The sequence below is a fragment of the Pteronotus mesoamericanus genome, unplaced genomic scaffold, assembly GCF_021234165.1.
Source record: "Pteronotus mesoamericanus isolate MK-2021 breed Mesoamerican mustached bat unplaced genomic scaffold, CSHL_Meso_final contig_68, whole genome shotgun sequence".
NCBI classification, from domain to species: Eukaryota; Metazoa; Chordata; class Mammalia; order Chiroptera; family Mormoopidae; genus Pteronotus; species Pteronotus mesoamericanus.
The window spans coordinates 7,245,481-7,264,335 of NW_026555234.1; the positions used below are offsets into that span (position 1 = coordinate 7,245,481).

Sequence of the window (18,855 nt, forward strand, 5' to 3'; positions counted from 1 at the left end):
GGCACAGGTATTAGATTCAGGTCAGACCTGAGGTCAGCTTTTAACTCTGCTAGTTTTCAGCTGTGACCTTAGCTTAGTTAATTCACCTGACCTCCCTGAGAATCATTTTCATTATGTGTAAAATGGAAATAATAAGATGAATCTCATATGATAGGCATACAGATTAAATTGTTATTTTACATAAAGCACACACTATCTGGTAGCAAGTAAATATTCAATAAAATGGTAGTTTCTATGGCTGCGAAGATAAACTGAGAGAAAGGGTACAAGTCCCTGGCACAGTACTTGGCCCTGGACAGTGTGCTTGGCAAGCACCATCTCTTATAAAAATGTTTCCATCAGCACATTGGTATCAGCTGTTGCTTTATACTCAATCACCCCAAAGCTCGGATTTAATCACTGTAAATATTGTATCAATGTTTAAGCTCAGGCTTGGAACAGTGACTGTGAATGTGGCTCCTGAGTCGACAGCTCAGCGTGGCCCTGGTTGCAATGGTTTGTCTCTGTTCTGCAGGGTTGCCCAGCCTGGGACAGGCAGGCCTCAGCTGCTTTACCCAGGGCTGGGCAAGGTCCCAAAGGAAAGTGAGCAAAAGCTTGGAGCTGGCGCTTCCGAACTTCTGCCACATCCATTGCCCAAGACACCTCACCAGGTCAGCCCAGATCCAAAGACTACAAGAAAAGAGGGCACCCGTTGCTGGAAGGAGCTGCAGAGATAATGCCAAAGAGCAGGAACATGGGGCGGGGCGGGCAGGGTGCCCCTTTTCTCATTCGACCGCATTGCCCCGAAATACATCACAGTAGATATTCTATGAGTTCATCATGAGAACTCAGATGCTCTGTCTTCAGGCCTAGGCTCAGAAAGAGACTTTCAGCCTTTTCAGAAGTAATCAGCTACTACAAGATTTTCCTTCTGAGAAACTTGTTAAACAGGTAGTTTGCCTCTCACATGCTCGGTCACGTGCCCTCAGTAAGACAGTTCACTATCTGATCACTCCTTCCCTCCCCTGTAGCAGGAGGGCAGCTCTGTGGATCCCCGTCAGGTGGCGACGGCAATGATCCTACTAAAGCTAGAATGGGATAAAGGGCAGGATGCGGCCCTGAATGCCAGCCTGGTCACAGGCCCGCAGACCTTCCGATTCAGGGTGGGTAGCTTTGCTAACTATCTGGAACTTGTTGGGGCTAGACGAAGGGGTAGAGCCGGTGCCTTCAGGGAGGGGAGAGGATCAGACACCCATCGTTTCCCATCTAGTCATAGGAAAGAGAGAAATTGCAGCTTCCTCAAGGGGGGAGAAGGTGGTTCTTACAAACTGATCTTTTCAAGGGTTTACCGAGACTTGAATTTTAATCAGCACAGGATTTAAAATTAGAATTTGGCGTGATTTCCAGTTCTGCTCCTTACTCACTGCTTGGGTGATCTGCTTACCACTCCTAGCTTCCGTTCTTCCAGTCTCTTATAGGGGAACAACAGTACTTGATGTACAATGGCACTGAGGATGAAGATGAAGGAAGTACCCCATACAGGGGGCTGAAGCCACACATCACATACAAGGTGGGCTTTAATGAATATTTAGTCCACATTTCATCATTTTAGCAGGCTCCCAAAACTGAGCACGAGTAGGGCAAATCAGCGTGAGATCCTTGAATCATGAATTTTGCAGTTTCTCTCTGAAATAGTCTGTCTGGGCGCTAACAAGGGACGGTAAAGGAGAGGGTGACCCCACTTGAGGCTTCAGAGGACTGGAGTCATCTAAGTGCCGCCTCCAGTGTCCCACCCATTCACCCCCGTCTAGGCCGGGGCCTCCGCTTTTCTCTTCTAGGCTGAGCTGGGTGGTCAACTCAGCTAGAGTTATCCCTATGGCCATAAAGCCAAAGCATGGTGGAACACTGGGGTTCTGAACCCCAGCCTCCTGCCACCATATCTGGCCAACCAGGATCGGAAAAGGAGGCAAAATCGCCTCAAAGGCCGACCTGCCCTGGAAGCTGGTCTGTCACGGGCATCGCCTCCGTCATCCAGCGCGGGACGCACACGGCCTAAGGCTGCCGGACTCTCTTCTGGTCTTTCCATGAAGAACAACATAAAATAACTTTTCAGCCAAGGCTTACCCTGGAACATGAATTTTATTTAATATAATTCTCAATAATTTACTATATGTGTAATATTGCCAAACTGGGTGATACTATCATGCCAACAGCGAGTACTTATTGGGTGCCTACCATGTGTCAGGAACACTGAACAAAATATATCCAGTACTTAAAAAGACCCTAAATGGGAAGTATTGTACAATTAAGGTGAGATTTGGCTAAAGGTAAGAGATACTCCCCAACATAATAGTGGCTTAAGACAAAAGTTTATTCCTCTCTCATCATAAGTCCCAAGACAGAAAGTGGGTTAACATGTTACTTTGCTCCAAAAATTTTTCAAGGATGCAGGCTCCTCTGCGTATGACCTCTATTCTCAAGGTTTCCTTATTACCCAAAATGACTGCTTTAGCTCCAGCCATTATGCCGGCATTACACCCAGCAAGGAGATGAATGGACAAAGTATGAGGGCAAAGGGTACGCACCTAGTTGTCTTTTTTAAAAAAAAAACCCAAAATGGGACATATGGAAAGTTAGCATTTATATTATGGGCCAATACTTTGTTGTAGGCTATCAGAATGGCTGGAAAATGTCTGTGTTCTGCATGTCAATTCTCTGTTCCCAAGGAGGAAGAGGTAAATGGATATTTGGGGGAAAATTTTAGTCTATCATATTGATATTAAAACCCTACAATACAGAGAAGGGACTAGCCTAAGAGGTGTTGCCCCTTAATTAGCTGATAAGTGGCTAACCCAGATTTGAGCCCAAGATTGTACCAATTTCAACAGCTCCTCTTCCCACTAAATTATATTGGCAAATTTCCATTATTTTTTCGGGAATCAAGGCCATAGATCATGTCATTAATGAGTGAGTTAGTCTAGCAGAGTTCCAGAAATACCCAGTCCCAAAGTTTGTACCTCCTCTTTCTCTTGCTCTACAGCAAGATTTATGATTAAAAATTACTGGTCTACTGTCAGCAATACCATTTACTAGCTGAATAATCTTGGAGAAAATCACACAAAAAAACTTGTTCCTCTTCATTTTACTCATCTATAAAATGTGTATAATAATACACACCTACTAAAGTCAAATTTCAGGACTTTAACATATGTAAAAGTAATATATAAAGAGAACCCTACCAACAGATGCGAGCACATTTTGTTTTTTATATAGGTATCAGGTGTGTTATTTTATGTAAATGGGTTCTCAGAAGTAAGAAAGATGAACTTCTGCTTGGATCAGTCTTTAAAGGCTTCATGGAAGCTGTGTCTTTTTAATGTATGTGGTATTTAGGGAATGAATTGGAAGATGGTCTAGAAAGAGGGCACCCATTTAAAGAAACATATGTTCGGGCAGAACATTGTGTTTGAGGGAGAGTCAATGACGCACACATGTCGACTTGGACTCATGTGACTGGGTTCTAGATCAGGACAATCAGTAACTAGCTCTCTGACAGTGGATGCATGACTTCCTTCTCTTGAGACTCAGCTCTTCCTCTGGAAAATGGAGGTGCCCTCTACCACCATCTTATAAGTTAAGGTCATGGCAGGGAACAGACAGATCATTGAAACAGGTCATAGCAGAAGCATGTAATAGGTGAGGGTTAGAGAGGGGAAAGAAGATAAGGGATGCTGTTTGAGTACCCAGGGCTTACACAGGAGAGAGCTGCCAGCAATGGGAGGTCTGAAAGGACACATTTGAGAGCAGATACTGGACCACAGGAAAAGTAATTATATGGAGAGAACTGCCCAGCTGTGGCCTCAAGGATGCAGCTAATGCTGAGCAACCTGCAAGAAAGGGATTGAGGGAACAAATACCCCCTCATCATTCACTTCCCACCACCACCATCTGCTAAGGCTCCCTGTCACAGAAACCTGCACAGAATTGAGGGCGAGAGAACCCCTGGATACGGTCCATGTAGGTCAGGCTCCTGAGGCACAGAAGGGGAGATAGAGGTGGAGATGGATCTGGAGTTCCAAAGACACCAGTAAGGGTTTCTGGGTCATTTGGTTTGACAGGCTGATGGGCTATTGAGAAAGTGTCCAAAAGTCTGCTGACTTAAAACAGGAGTTTGGCAGACTTACCTCCTTTTCCTCTCCACTGTAAAGGTGGCTCTGTCCAAAAATAATAAAGTAAACTATGTAACTGTGTCTGATTCTCTTTGAAAATGGAACATTTGTGCTACGCTTTGAAGTCTAGTTCTGGGCCCAGCACACCATCTCACAGTTTCCTCATCTGCTTCACAGGATTGTTGTAAAGACCAACTAAAGTGACAGAATTGTGCTTTGTAACCTGTAAGGTGGCATGCAAATAGTAGGCCTTCTAGTTGGAACTAAATGACAGTAAACATAAGCCATTTTTTGAGGTTCGCTCTATGCTCCTGAACTAAACAATTAATAAGTATTCTTCCAGATAACATGAAAAATACTATTATTTCCCACTTTACAGATGAAGAAACATAGATTGAGAGAAGTAACATAATTTGCTCAAAGTCACGCAGAAAGAACATCACCTCTCAAACATTATGCACCTGGAAATCAACTTGTGTGCTCAGAACCAACCAGTAAAATGCAGATCCTGATTAAGAAAGTCTGGGGTGGTACCTGATTCTGAATTCCTAATAAGTAGATATTGCTGGTCTACCAGTCATGTTCTGCATGGCTGGGAACTTCAAAAGGGGGAAACAGAAATGTGAACCCAACAATCTTCCTCCAGGGTCTGGAAGTTAAACCACTGTGTAAACTAGTCACAGATACCGCCTCCCCCCCTCAATTTAAGGAGCTCAGGCGTGGGGGAATTGGTTGCAAAGCACTTGCTTAGGTAACAGAGTGCATGGAGACAAGTGTGAGGGAAGAGCACATCATACAGCCAAGTCTGAAACCTGGGTGGGATACAGCCCACATTTCCTCACCAATCGAGCTCCAAGTCCTAGAACTTCCACCTCTTCTTTTCCTTCTCTGCCTTGGACCTACCCAGGACCTCAATTTCTGCAGCTAGCCCTCCAGGTGCAAATTCCAGCTCTGCTATGCATTATCTGGGTGACCGTGGACAAGTTCTTTATTCTTTCTTTGCCAGATGAAGGAATTCATTCCTTCTAAGGTTGTTGTGAAGGCTAAACTAGTAGATATGTATTTTAAATGCTTAGAATAATACCTGGCATAGAGTAAACACATAAAATAGTCAAGAACATCATCACTGGTCTCCTTGACTCTAGGCCAGCTCCCTTGAGATCCATCCCCTCCATGAAGGCCAGGCAGATATTTCTAGAACTTAGATCATGTCCCTGCCCCTCTGTGGCTTCAGACTCTTTGGTGATAGCCTTTGACTTCAGTGTGACATACTTGGTCCTTCCTCCAGGTTCTGGTCCCTGTTATGGTCCTGTACTCTTGTTGTATCAAAAGACCCAACACTCCCTAAACCTGGAGCATTTACTCTTTTACCTTTGAGCCTTTGAGCTTTGTACACAGTTACCTCCACCTTATTTGCCTCTATCCTTCAAGACCAAACTCAAACACCACATTCTGTGTGAGCCAGTGCCAAATCCTCCTCTTTTCCCCAGACATCACCCATGTTCCAAAGGCTATATTGCCCCAGAACTCTCTACATCCTCCATTTTGCAACACCAGACGGTGACCCATTTGTCTCTGTTCCTCTCTTTCCTCTAGAACATGAATTCATATCGTGTACCCCCTGGGACTAATCCAGGTCCTGGCTAAGGAGGGAGTGTTGAGAAGGGCTTAATGAATGACAAGAAAAACAGGAAGCAAAGGGAGAAAGAAAAGAGAGGTCTGAAAGAGCAGAGAAGAAGAGGTTGGGGCAATTTGTAGCTGCTATGAACCCAGTAACTTGAGCTACAGAGGTGACTCACACTGACCTACCAGGACACAGATCCACCTTTCTTAGAAATTGCCTTTGTTGTCAAAAGTTTGTAAAACAAAATGCTCCTCGTCATTGAACCCCCATACTTGCCCATACAAGCGAGGCTGTGCCGTGGGTTTGTAGGTGGTGACGTGAGTCAGGAGCATTTATCTGTGGATTAGCCCCAGACAAGTTCAGGAAAAAGCTTTTGTCACCTTTCAAGTCTGCAGGCAGAAGACTCTTCCTGAGGGAAAATACCTCCTGAACAGTGACTGAGCTTGTAAGATGGTTCCCTAATCTTGCCCAGTGGAAGGGGCAGAGAAGAGTTCAAGAAAGGAGAGCATTCTGGGTCAAAATTTGGGAGTTAATTTTGATTTGTAAAGTGTTAGTTCACCTCATTTGCATAATAAAAGACACCTTTCACCTGCCTGTGAGGCTGTGTTGCTGTAAAACCCTGTTATTGTGACATGGATGTGATACGCAATAAGGATCATTTACACTGAGTAGACTCGATGCTGAAATGACTCAAAAGACTAATCCTACTGTTTACCTGTCACAGCAATGCTATGGGCTAGGAGCTGTTGATATTATCATTTTCCAGAAAAAGAAACTAAGGCAGTTTATGAGTTTAATGAGTTTAGTTTCCAAAATCATCAGCTATTAAGTGGTCTCCACAAAAAGATATGTCTATACCTAACCTCCAGAATTGGTGAATATAACCAAATTTGGAAAAAGAATCTTTGCAGATGTGATCAAGTCAAGATAACCAAGATGAGGAGATCCCTGAGACTATCTGGGTGGGCCTTAAATCACTTGACAACTGTCCTAGTAAGAAACACACAGAGAAGAAGACACATAGAATTGAAGACAACATGCAAATGGAGCAGAGAAAGAGGGCCCGCCAGCCAGGGAACGCCAACAGCAGCCAGAGGCAGGAAGAGGAAAGGACAAGATTCTCCCCCAGAGCCTCCAAAGGGAGCACAGCCTTGCTGACAACTGGATGTCAGTCTTCAGGCCCCCAGAACTATGCAAGAATAGATTCCTGTTGTTCGAAGCCACTAAGTTTAGGGTCATTTGTTATCGCCGCCTCGAGAAACTAATGGAGTGGCAAAGGCAGGATTCAAACCCAAGTCTGCCTGGCTCTGCTCTGTCACTTGGAGCAGGTTGTTTACATTTTGGAGACTTCATTTCCTAGACCTATAAAGGGGGGTCACGGGGGGGATTAAGTGAAGTAACGCGTTCATGTCCAGTACTTGCTACACTGCCCTGGAGGACACTCTCAGCCATACCCAAGCAAGAGTTCAGGGGCGAGGAAGGCACAGAAAGAAATGAACCCCAGAAGACCATGAAGCGCAAGTTCAGAAGACCCAAAAACCTCTCTGCCATTCCCTGGCGTGTGAATTCAGTTAACTGATTTAACTCTCTGAGCCCGAGTTTCCTCATTAGTAAAATGGAGATAACATCTACCTCCCTGGACTGTTATAGATATTAAATGAGATCAGATTGAAACAAAATGTAATAAAGACTAGAATAATTGGTTTTCCTTTCTTCCTTCTCAGTTGCTCAGAATTAGAAACATAAGCCCAGTTTCTCTGCTTAGAACAAGTCAGATATGTATAAGGCAGGATGTGCCTACTTTGTTTTTAACTATTCACTAAAAAGCCCAGTTATTCGAACCTCCAGTGGTGTCCATGGTAAGTCCACTTGCAGTGGGTTAATCACTGGAGTTGAATACAGATGAACAGAACTCATTTTACCAACTTAAAATTCCCTCAGAATTCCTATTTCAGCACTCTGAACTGAACTTGAACCCTTTGGCATTCAAATTGGCTTATACAGTTTTGATTGCAAAAAAAAAAGAGAATTTTAAAAAGTCATTAAACAAGGTGGAAAGCCTTATTGGACATGAATTGGCTCTTAAAGAATATTACTGTGATATAAAGCTCAAATGGGTCAGAAATTTATGAAAGTCATTTCCCTTAAATAAAACATAATTTTAAATATTCAGGGGAGAATGCTTTGCAAAATGTACTTGGTGTTTTAAAACATCTGAAGAACTGCACGAGTTTTTGCTCATCCCAAAGACACTATGCTGATGTCAGAAGAGCTGCATTAGAACAGAGGGCTCCTCTGGGCCCAAGGCTTATGCGCTATGCAACCTGCACAGCCCTGCTGGTCTCAGGACTACTTCTCGTCTGCTCAGCTGGGAAGGCCACTTAAGACCTGGACATCGGACACAGGGATTGGAAACTCTAGTTAATACTGCATATGCCATATTGGAATTTCCTGCTCTTCAAATAGAATGTGAACTTATTGGAGGCAAATAGTAGGCTCTTTTCACTGTTATATTCTCCAACACTTAACACAAAGAGGTAGTCAGTAAGTGGGACTCGGTGTATGGGTAACCAAAAGGAAGAAAAGGAAGGACAGAGGGGGAAAGAAGGAGGTAAAATTGTTCAGGTAGAGAGAAAGAAGGTAGATACCTAGAAGGATGTACGGAGAAAAGAATGGAAGAAGGCATGATGAATGAATGAAAGGAAGGGATCTGGATGGACGGATGGATGGATGTTTGGATATTTGGATATTTGCATGGATGGATGAATTGATGGATGGATAGACAGATGAGTAAGTGAAGATATTGCCTACCTAAAAATTGCTTTTTGAATGAATTACTTCATGATTCCAGACTTGAAGATTCTATCTGAAGTTTCTATTTCTCTTTCTTAAAATTTCATTTACATTTTACAACAGGGGTCTATAATGCCTTAACCCCAAGATAATACACTATATATTCATAGATCTTTCTAGTCAAAGATAAAATAATAAATGGTAATGAACAAAGCAATATGGGCTCAGAAAACCTATGTTCCAGTCCAGAATCTGATGCTTCCAGGACATGTGGCCTTGGCCAACTCACTTACTGTCTGAATTCTGTATAATTATTTCTAAAATAAAGATGTATTCAATGCTGTTAGTTGGCTATCAAAAAAACATTCCCCCTTTCTTTGCTAACAGTATTTTCATTTGATTCTGGAAGTAATTTGCCCAGTTCCAGAAGAAAAATCAAAATTTGTTTATTTTATATAATCCTGTTCACACTAGCCAGTCACCCAAATCTGGCTAAGGAGAGATAAGGGGTAGGATTTCTGGGGATAAAAAGAAACATGTTACTGAGGAGAAAGCCCATGGGCTCTCACTTTTCGCCTTCCTGCTCAGGGTTGTACTGTATGAAACATTGACACTTGGAGCTGTGACAGCAGCTATTTTATAACCATGAAAGGAAAGACAGACAAGAAATTACAAGGCTGATCCATACTCTTGACATTGTTGGGGTTGATCATTCAAATTCAAATTCTACCCATACTCTATTTCACCTCATACTCTATTAGACCTACAAAAAAATTGGTATCGTATACAGTACTTTTCATATGTCAGCTGCTGTTCTATGTAAATTAGCTCATTTAATACTCAAAACTGTAGGTATTATTATATCTATTTTACAGATGAAAATACCAAGGCACTGAGAGCTCATGAGACTCACCCAAGGTGACAGCTAGTAAGTGGTAGAAGCCAAATTTTAATCAGGCCATGCGTGCAATCATTATACACTCTGCTTTCTCATGCTTTCTAAGTATTTAATTTTTAAAAAATTTTTATTTATTGATTTTAGAGAAAGAAGAAAAGAAGGAAAGAGAAACATTGATCTGTTGTTCTACTAATGTAGGCACTCATCAGTTGATTCTTGTATATTCCCTGAGTAGGGATTGAACCCACAACCTTGGCATACTGGGGTAATGCTCTAACCAACCTGGGTACTGGCCAGGGATGCTAAGTATTTCATTTATGATGCTGTCCGAACCATATCAATGTATACAAAACCTATCTTTCTACCTTGCATGATTGTTGTGAACACATATTGCTGCCAGTGTATTGTAAAACCTTTAAAACACCTCGAAGAAATATCTAATATTATTCTCAGATGTATAAATTAGGGAAATGGTGAATACAAAGATTCAGCCATCTGCCCAAGCCCACACAGCAGGCAAGTTGCAGAGCTGGGATGGGCAGAGGCCTGTGTGCCCTGGCACCAAAGCTGAATCTCTCCCCATCACTGTGCCCTGCCTTCCTGTGAGAGGCTCGTTTCTTTGCAGTGAACAGGAGGCCCAGAGGAGTCCTCAGTGATGTTAATGAAACCTGAATCTCAGGCTGAAAATAGTCCAGTGGGCCACTGGAGGGATTTGGGAGCAAATCCCAAAGGGATGTTCAATACTCTCAAATACTCCTACAGCCTACTCTCCTCTGAACCAACTCCTGAAAGGTCACCTCTTTCCCAGCTCTATGATTCAGGAAGACATGTCCTCCCTTGGGACTTAGCATTTACAGTTTCAGAATCCATGTTTTTTTCTTGCCATGGGTCATTTCCGTCTTGCTGCTGAGAAAGCACTACTAGCACCTATCAAGTCTCTAAACAAATCGGTCCTTCAATGACCCGAGCTAAGTCTGTTGTCTTTGGAAGAGACAGAGATGGAGCTGGAGGGAGACTGTTAATGGAGAGCCCAAGGGGTTGGGTAGGTTGGTGGCTGAGAATCAGAAACCTTGTTACCTAGAAAGCACTAGTGGTCGGTCATCTCATCTAGCATCCTCAGTTTATGGACAGCGGATATGAGACACAGGGGCAGTCATTAATAATTGCAACTCTCATCCGCATGCCAGACACTTTGCTGCCTGAACTCATTAATCCTTACAAAAAATCTGAGCAATAGGTAGTATTCCAAAGAAGAAACTGATGCTTAGAAAGAATAAATAATGTACCCAAGATCACAGAGCCACTAAGTGGTACAGGCAGGCTATGCAAGCAAGATTTCTATCCTCAGACTGCTGCTCTTCGTACAGTTACTGGTCATGTTGATGTCCCTAAAGAAGGGTTGATGGTCAACATAGAAATCAAGAATTAAGATAGAGAGAGCCTAGAAGAAGAACACTGAGAATAGAGAAGGGATCCAGGGGCAGACTTGTTGGGACATGCAGCCTCAGAGAAATGTATGCAAAGAGGTGTGCCTTTGCGCATGGTGGAGAGGAGGGAAGGGCCACACCTGCGCCAGAATCTCACAGCCATCTATTAAGTTCCCTGAAGTACCACTGGGCTGGTGGGGTTGGGAGGGCAGCAATTAGAGACTCTCTCCAGGTTATAAAGCGAGGTAGTAATAGATGATAAAGGACTCTTGTGTATGTGTATATGTTTGCTTTTTCAACACACGGTCTGTTTTTTCTAGTAGGTGGAGTTGTCATCACATTTTTGAAAAAAAAGATCTGACAAGTTAAAAAGTCATCTGAGAAAAAATTGGAAAAAAGAATCCCAAACGTAAATGTAAGTGCCATGCAGTTCCGAAGGCTCCATTGTGCGTTGGTTGTGCAAGGGCGGTAGATGGGTGGGGGAGCACCATTTGGCTTCTGCTCTGCACTTTTGGTGCCCTGTTGATATTAAGAAACAATGCACCCAGGAGCTTCCTTACCACTGAAACCACAAGCTAATCCACAACACCCCAGACAGCTTCTTTTTCTCCCTGCAGAAAGTTCAGCATGGAGCAGGGCAGTAAGTGTGAGAGAGTTTGGGAGTTGATCCTAGGCTGCAGGTAGCACTTTTCACGCCCTCCCACATGGTGATATGGGTGAGCCGTGCCTTGTTTTCACCTGTACAAAGCGGATGGTAACCACATCTGCTGCCTTTCTTTCCTCTGCACTGGAGCTATGCTGGCTCTTGTCCAGCATGCCCTCCGACTTCAGCCCCAGGACTTTGACACTCATGTGCTATTCCCTCAGCCTAGAACACTCTCCCCACCCCTCCCTTATTACACCCTCCCCTAGATGTGTCTCCTGATCCTCACAGGCCCACCCAAGCTGCCCTTTGACATGCGTCAAGGTGACTACTTGATGTTGTCTCTCTCCCCCATCATGGATAATGACTGGGGAATGAATAGTATCATCTAACATTTACTCAGTGCTTATCACATGCTAGACAGCTAGACACTGTTCTAAGTTCATTGCATATTTTGTTCTGCCTCTTTTTTTTTTTTTTTTTTGGTTAATCCTCATAACCACTCCTTGAGGCTGTTAGTAATGTTATCATCATGCTCTGTACAATTACAGAGCAGTATAGGGAGGGATGGAGAATTTCTGTAACTTGTCCAAAGCCACACAGTTGCTTTGGTGGTAGCAGAGGTGAGATGTGACTCTCATCAGCTTGGCTTCCCTGAGCACCTGTTCAGCCAGCACACGAAAGCTGGTTAAAGAAGACACCCACCGATGTTATTTCCCTTCAGTTCCAGGGCAAAGAACTGGTACGTGTGCTCAAGACACACAAACTTGTTTCTGTGACTCAGGACTTGAGGGTGAAGGTGAGGCATCCAGTTATTTAATATAAATTGAGTGGTGATGCCTAACATTATGAAAAATGGCTTCATGGGGAGGATAATCCCTGCTTTACATTCATTCATTGAGAACTCATAGGTAGAAATAATGGATGGTACCGGGACCGGGGTAAGTGTTCTCACATTTCAGAATAACTAAGACAGCCAGATGGGCTTGCCTGAGAAAGCACCCTTTGGTTCTGTCCCTCTCAGAGGCTGCACCCAGACCTTGCCCTGCCTTGAGGCACACTCATGCTGAAGACCCTACTGCAGGCCTGCTCACTTTCAGACTAAGTCACTTAGTGCCTGCTTCCTAGACAGTCAGGCCAGCCGGCAGCCACGCTGTGTCCCTTGCTCGCCCAGTGTTTCCTCTCTTTAAGACTTACTCATTCAGTCCAAGCCGTGATCCAGTCAGTCTTTCCAACAGATCTAAATGCCGTAGGCTCTTGGCTTTATTGTGAGAATTAAAATATTAACAGGCCTCTGAAAGCCCCATGGCTTAGGATATCAAAATGAAACCCAGCCATTTAATGAGAACCCACTATACACTCGGTATCTTATATCCACTCTTCTTACTTATCCTAATAATAATAATCACAGTAATGCAATGTGTGCATTATTACTATAAACAAGCAAATGAGAAAACCAGATCTCTGAACAGTCAAGTAACTTGCCTAAATTCACACAGCTACTAGGCCGCAGAGCCAGGATTTATACCCAGGTTCTCAGTAAGCTTTGCTGTCCACACAGCCATGGACTTGGGATCTGATTTAACAATCCCAGTTCACCCAAGGTAATCTTGTCATTGTTAAAACAATAAATGACACAATCATTTCACCTCAGATAAATATCAGTAACCAGCAATGGTATTGCTCCATAGTATTTGGCATGTTGCACAAAGAATCCGTCACATAATTTCATCATTCAACTTCATCTAGTGTGCCTGGGTTGCCCGTCTTCTGAGAATGAAGCTGCGGCCACATCCACGTGATACTCCAACAAGGCTCAGCCCCGTTGGCTCCTCTCTTATCATGAAGCCCTTGTGGTTTTCATTGTCAGCAAGTTTCATCAAATCAGGAGCAGGCAGCCCTGGCTGATGGAGAGTTCCAGCTAAGGAAGCAGGGAATGACAGGGGGTGGAAGATACTCCAAAGGCATGAAAAACAGGCAGACAGGAAAAAACCGACGCTCTTAAATAATGCTGGCAGGAGCGTATGAGCAGTTTGGTAAAACTGAGCAGAAGTATAAATATAAATAATATAAATATAAATATAAATATAAAAACATTTAGATGAGTGGAATTCTTCTTTGAATAATTTTCCTTACCAATAATACACACAGGTGTAGAATCATGCATGTATTAGCATTGTTTGTAAGAAGAAATGTTGGAAATAATTAAAGTGCCCATCAATAGAGGGCAGGGTAAATAAAACACAACCAAGTTCATAGTCTGCTGTCCACAACCCATTGGTCCAGTTTTGATTTAGAAAGTAGACTTTTCTTTTTTATTTTACTAAAATAATACAGCCGTGTATAATATGTACTCCACCTCCAGCAGACCCTGATTACACCCTGATCAACTTATAGTCACACTTCTGAGGCAAACGTCATGAAAGCTCAGCGGGAGATGGAAAACTATAGTAAATAGTTTCGTATCATTTCAAGTCAGTTTCGCTGCCAGATATGTTTGGGTGTCAAAATTTGGGGTAAAACTAAGTTTTTGAGGCTTTGGTGATTTGGGAAGGAGACCATACATATTGTGACCTGTATATTTATATAAGGGAATATAGTGAAACCAGCTAAAAATAAGTGAGGCAGCTCTATGACTGATAGTAAAGTTCTCCAAGATGTATTGGAAAATGAAAATGATGATCTGTCAGGCAGTATATCTAGGACGCCATTATTGGACGCACACACATAGACTTACACAGACGTAGGAGAGCTCTGCAAAAATACACAGGAACTGATTTTAGGTTTTGTTTCTGGAAAGAAAAATGTGAGGCTGGAAAACAGGAGTACAAGGAAAGCTCCCTTTTGCTCTGTACACTTTAGAATATTTTGAAGTTTATGTGGAGTGCCTGCATTAGCAAATGAAATTAAATACATGTATTGATACATCAACGTTCTCTTGACCACCTGTCAGGCAAGCTTTCCTTGAACAGCCCACCCCTCAGCATCCTCTGGCACATCTTCATGTTTAATTTTCTTTCTAGCACTTTCTACCAACCACGATTTCCTCTTTGTGTGTTTATCTTTTTATTTTGTCAGCCTATCTCTGCAAAATGCAAACAAATTGTCTGCCTTGTTCCTGAGGGAAGCCCAGGATCCGGACGGGGCTGGCCCTGAGGAATCATGAGAAACCAGGAATCTCACACAAGGGGCAGGCTGAGGTAGGAAGCTCAGCGCAAACGACGCTTGGTCCCATGGCAGAGCCCGACCGTGGGATGCCCATAAAGGTGGCCCTTCTGGTTGTCCACAAAAGACACCTTTTGAATTATTTCCCTGTCAGAGAGGCAGAGTCCAGAAGGTGGGCCACACTCTCACCTTTGACCCTGTTGTAACCCACCGCTCAGGATACTTTGGACAGGTGTCTGGTGAGGCTGACGGGTTCTGAGCACACCTCTCCTCCCGCCCATGCCCTTGCAAGAGGGAGTCCACCCGTGGGCACCTCCTTGCAGCCCCTCAGCCACGAGGTCTATTCAAACCCTGGCTCCCGACAAACTCCAAGTCCCCATGTGGGCAACACACTGTGGCCTCCTGGCCCCTGCTTCTCCTGAGCCCTCTTCCCAGAAGGCCCTTCTCAACTCGGCTCTGCTTAGCAGAGTCTTATCTTTCCTTTAAGGTACAATTCGAAATGCCACTTCTACCACGAAGGCCTCCTAAGTCCCTTGTCCAAACTAGTCACCTCCTCCTGTGTCTCCCCAGAGCCCCGAGGCAGGCAGGGTATGCGAGGATCTCGCTCTCCTTGCCATTCCAGCCAGCTCTTCCCCTGTTAAGATCCCCAACGGTGCGAGTTCCCGGAGTGCAAAGAGCCAGCCTGAATGGAGAGTTTGCTCTTTATTCCCAGCACCTAAAGGGAAACCTCACCTATTCTTAGGACATAACCTGTTTTAACTGTATAACAGGGAACAGAGGTAGAACAACAAGAATATTCAAAAGCAGTACTCTATACTATAAAAAAGAGTAAAGACTTACGAACGAAACAAACGTGTTGGAATCTCCACTCTGCAACTCACAATTTTGTTCCTTTGGGCTGTTCCCTTCACTCCTCAGAGCTTCAGCTTCCTCGGCTCTAAAATGGGCCAATAAGACCTGCTCTGTAGGAACGAGATGAGGATAAAGGATAGAATATAACAGGATCTGCCTCGCAAAGAAGGCAACACTAGTAAACACTCCATAGAAGCTGTTTCTTCAATTTCCTTTATTATATGAAAGAAAGGATGGATAAATAAATGAGTGCATATGAAAAAAATAATAATATTGCTATTTACTGTTAAATCAGGTTCATAAGTGGGCGGCGAAAGGATTAAACTTTCAGCCTCACTCCTGGCGCCCGGGCCCAGCTTCAGCTGGTGAGGACAACCCGCACCCAGAGGGATCGACTCACCATCCCTGGAGGTAAAGCCGCGATTCCTCTGAGCTTTCAGGTTAGAAGTGAATCTTCTAAAATCTTATCCAGATAAACTTGACATGTCACGATTACCCTGACTCTTAAGCAAAGAGTGAGGCTGTGACAGCCTGTACCAACTCCAATCTGTGTCCTGCCAGAACCAGGTGAAAGATGGAGAAACAATAAAGAAAAGGTACCGCCTGAAAGCAGCCTCCCTCAGCATCTCTGGAGGCCAGAGAGGGTCGTCTGCTCCAGGGAGCTTGCTTTTTTCTTCATTTGGTGCCACCTGCCTTCTCCCTCACTGTTCTCTTGGCCTCAGCTGAGTCCCAAGGAATTAGCTCCTCTGCAAAAAGGAATCACACAACAGTGGGAAGCCGATTAAATGGCCTTACACGTGCCCGGGTCTGCTTACAGCCAACCCGAGCGAGCGTGGCCTGGTTGGCCCTGCACAGGAAGCGCGAGGCTGCACTCTCTACAGTCAGAAGCGCCTGACCCACGTGGGTAAGCGCGATGCCGTGGTCTCAGGACTCTCCTCAGTTGTGAAATCTGTGATGCGTCACCGCATTTACTTTGTACTCAACGTGCCATTCCAACCTGACCTTTTCTGGAATCTGTCTCTGGTTGGGGAGGCATTGTCCTGGGCCTCCTGCAGCCAAGGCCGGTTTGAAACCCGTGGAGGATGCAGGCACTCTTGTTTCCTGAGGCCCCCTGCATACTGTATTAAAATAAAATATAGTCACGTCCTACAGTAGCTATCTTGCTTTATAAAACCAGTTCTGAATTAGTTTTGGTATAAATTATTGACTTTTTTCCCCTTGTGGTTTAACCTATATTATGTTATGCTTAAAAGTATAAAAAATACAGTGTATATATACATAATATGACATGCATTTATTGTACATGTGCATTGAGTGGCAGAAGGCTAGCTGACATAATGTGAAATTTTACAAACATTGAACTTTGCATTTATTCATTTTTGACTCTGCAGTTTTCTTTTTGCCCTTTGGAGGTGCCTTCCCTCTCCCCGCCAGCCCCCCGCCCCTCGCTCTCCGCTATCTGACATTTGCTTTCCAGCCTGTGAAAAACTCCCGAGCCCCAGACCCTCCACTTTGAGTGGCATACGGATAAACTAGGTCAGACCGCAGCCCCTCCTGCCTGGTATGGGGGAGAAAAGCAGGCTTTCACGGAGGCCTCCCATCTGGCGCACCTCTCAGGACAGAGCTCCGTGGTGTTTGTGCAACATCTCTACGTGCAGGTACCTCCTTATAGTGGAGGCCTCAGGGATGTCTCCACGATGTTCTCTGCCAGAGACCATCTCTGGTTTTCTCAGTAGCTACCAGATGAGAAGCTACTAATACAATACAGCACTAATCTTGCTACTGGCCCCATTTTCTCCTTCAGCAAAAACTTCATCCGACTCATAAATGCCACTTCGTGGTAAAGTTAAAATGTTCCTTTAAATAGGGCTGGAATGTGAAGGTCACAGTGGAACTTCAAACTCCGAATGTTATTTTCTAGGATTGTAGCTCAGCCATGAAATTTTGCTCCAGGCAAAATTCAGCATGCTAGGTTGGAGCTGAAAGATAAAGCTTCCCTGCATTTACTTCACTTCAAAACCAGAAGCCTTTTTATATTCTTGTTTTACACATAAACACTGGGAAGAAACTGTTCCCCCACAAGACTCTCTTTCAAAAAGAGCAGCCTAGGATGTTCCATCTATTCTCCTTTTTCTGGAGAAGAAAACTGACTTTGCTGAAGAACTATTATGTGTAAGGTTCTGTTCTATGTGCTGTGCATGCGTGTTTTCTCCTTCTTAACCTTGTAAGGACCTTGGAAACAATAGATAGTGTCATTCCCATCTTACAGAGAAGAAAGCTGGGGAGCCACGAAGATTAAAAACCTTGGTGAGAATCAAACACCAAAGACTCATCAGTACCAAAATCTGAAATCCATTCTCTCCATCACTCTACAATTATGAAAAGTAGCCTCAAGCACTGATTAAGAAAAACATGTGATTCAAAGGAAATATATTCAGTGGTGCTAAGAGTTCTGAGAGAATTTTCCCATCCAGAAAATTAGACTCAAGTGGGCTGAGTCTACCGAAGATACGAGCAGGAACACTGGTTTTCTGTTCCCACTGACCATCCCAAAGGACACTGACTTTTTGTTTTGGTTCTCACAGGCCCCAGCCATTCATTCCCTGGTGCTTTTCTATGCAGTTTAAATGTAGTCCTGTTGGGGGTCTTTAATGACAACAATCTGCTTTCTTGTCTAAGTTCCAAATCAACGAAGAGATAAGACAAAGAAGGCAGGGAGATGGAACCAAAACTTGACCACCCTTAAATTAATATTAGAGAATCTGGTTATAACCAGTGGCCACTGAATCGTGGAACTGATCAGACTTATCTACCAGACATGCAGTTCTGAACCAAGGCAAGTCTGATTCTAGAAGAGCTGTATTGAACACATGTCTACGAGACAGCCCCCAGGAGGAAGCGAAGCTTCTGTCCATGGTCCATGGCCAGCTTCTCCCTCTAACCTCTCTAATGAGGTGAGTTACTCTTCTCCTCTGGGGGAGGAGGTCAGCAGTAATACAGTAATGGATGTTTCTCTGCATGGATTAAAAACAGCAAGAGTGGCTCACAGTAGTATCTAATAACTTCCCCTGGATACATTGTGCATTCTAGGCACTGTTTTAAGCCCATTATATTTTTTAACCCCATCAGTTCTCATCACAATTCTATCAGGTCAGGACTATTCCTAACTTCTATTTCAATAGATGAAGAAACTGAGGCCCAGAGAGGCTGGTGAGCTTGCCTGGGGTCCCTCTGTCACTGAGGGAGGGAGCCGGGATTTGAACCCAAGAAGTCAGATTCCAGAAGCACAAATCTGAACCACCAAG

At 43.9% G+C, this 18,855-nt stretch overlaps 1 long non-coding RNA gene across 5 annotated transcripts in view; it reads right to left on the reverse strand.

Moving 5' to 3' along the window:
- LOC129077530 (uncharacterized) overlaps positions 1–16,436 on the reverse strand; it is a 35,830-nt gene extending 19,394 nt beyond the window's left edge. For 2 of the 5 annotated variants that reach the window (XR_008529870.1, XR_008529867.1), the window contains exons 1-3: positions 15,951–16,436; positions 15,539–15,660; positions 13,183–13,454 (exon numbers count right to left, since the gene is read on the reverse strand). This is a non-coding gene — a long non-coding RNA (uncharacterized LOC129077530). Of the gene's footprint in view, positions 1–13,182; positions 13,490–15,538; positions 15,661–15,950 lie in introns of all 5 variants that reach the window. The other 3 variants (XR_008529871.1, XR_008529869.1, XR_008529868.1) reach the window with 3 other exon arrangements.
- Positions 16,437–18,855: the final 2,419 nt, after the last annotated feature.